We start from the raw sequence: 1,160 nt of genomic DNA, 5'->3' as shown, positions 1-1,160 counted from the left end.
ATGGCCTCAGTGTTATTATTCGGTCAGGAAACCAGAACACCTGGGGTGAGTTTTCCACCCCACTACTGCTGAGCCTTTAGCAACAGCTTGATGCGCTGATACGAGCAAATGATCGTGCATATATCTGCACTGTAAAAAAGTTTCACCTACTGATGTCTGCACAGAAAACTGCTGTTAGAAGCATAGGAGCAAAGCTTGTAAGCTTTGGGGTCAGTTGGCAACACTATTTATCCCAAGCATTTAGCAGCAACTGTTACCCTGCACATGCCTGATCTTGTATGATCTCGGAAGCTAAGCAGGGTCAGGCCTGGTTAGTACTTGGATGGGAGACCGCTTGGGAATACCGGGTGCTGTAGGCTTATACCATAGTTTTTGAGACTGAAGGTTGCGAACCTTAGCATCAGTCACTGTGTGAATCATCATATAATGAGTTTCTTACCCTCTTTGCTATTTCAAGACTGGGTTTCCTTTCTTCGCTCATTTCGGGAAGGTAGATGTTCATACTTCCTGGAAGAAGGCTACAGCTTCAGGAAGCTGCTGAAAGGCAATGCTTAAAGGGTATCCCTCTGGGAATGTGTGTGTGTGCATGTTTTCTAATTGCATTTTTGGAGACAAGTGTCAGCTTTTTAAAAACAGCATCTACTTGAACGGCTGGGAATCCAATGGGAGCCAATAGGGTCCTGATCTCCCGCACCTAGTCTGTCCTCTTGACATGCCTCACCAGTGTGTCTTCATGGGGTCCAAAACCTGGACAGAGTAAGGTGGGATGGATTGGGCCAACAGGGCTTTTGTAAGCTGTTTGGATGGCAGTCAGTGTTGTAACAGCATCTTTTTCCCTTCACTTCTAGGGTTAGCTGATAGATTTTATGTGTGCTCCTTCTTCTCCTGGGTATTTTATTTTCCTTTGGCAGAAAATGAGCAAATTGCCATGACAGCAATCTACTGAATTAGCAGATATCTTCATTTTTTTGGGCAGGAACACAACCTTGCATGGGATTATGCAAGCCTGGGAGTTTTCCCCAGCATCTCTGTGCAAACCCAGTGATTGCACAGCTCCTTTGCACGCTAGAGAGGCCAGTGTCTGGACGCTGGAGCAGAGGTCAGAGAGGCCAGCTTCAAGTATGTAGTAGATCAAGAGGTGGTCAGGGTTCAGCCCACAG

At 46.4% G+C, this 1,160-nt stretch overlaps 1 pseudogene; it reads left to right on the top strand.

Moving 5' to 3' along the window:
• Nucleotides 1–239: 239 nt before the first annotated feature.
• On the top strand, nt 240–359 carry LOC136656723 (5S ribosomal RNA; annotated as a pseudogene).
• The last annotated feature ends 801 nt before the right edge of the window (nt 360–1,160 follow it).

This window comes from Tiliqua scincoides, chromosome 6 (assembly GCF_035046505.1).
Source record: "Tiliqua scincoides isolate rTilSci1 chromosome 6, rTilSci1.hap2, whole genome shotgun sequence".
NCBI lineage: Eukaryota > Metazoa > Chordata > Lepidosauria > Squamata > Scincidae > Tiliqua > Tiliqua scincoides.
The sequence above is the reverse complement of the archived record's forward strand: the minus strand, read 5'-3'. Positions and strand labels throughout refer to the sequence as shown.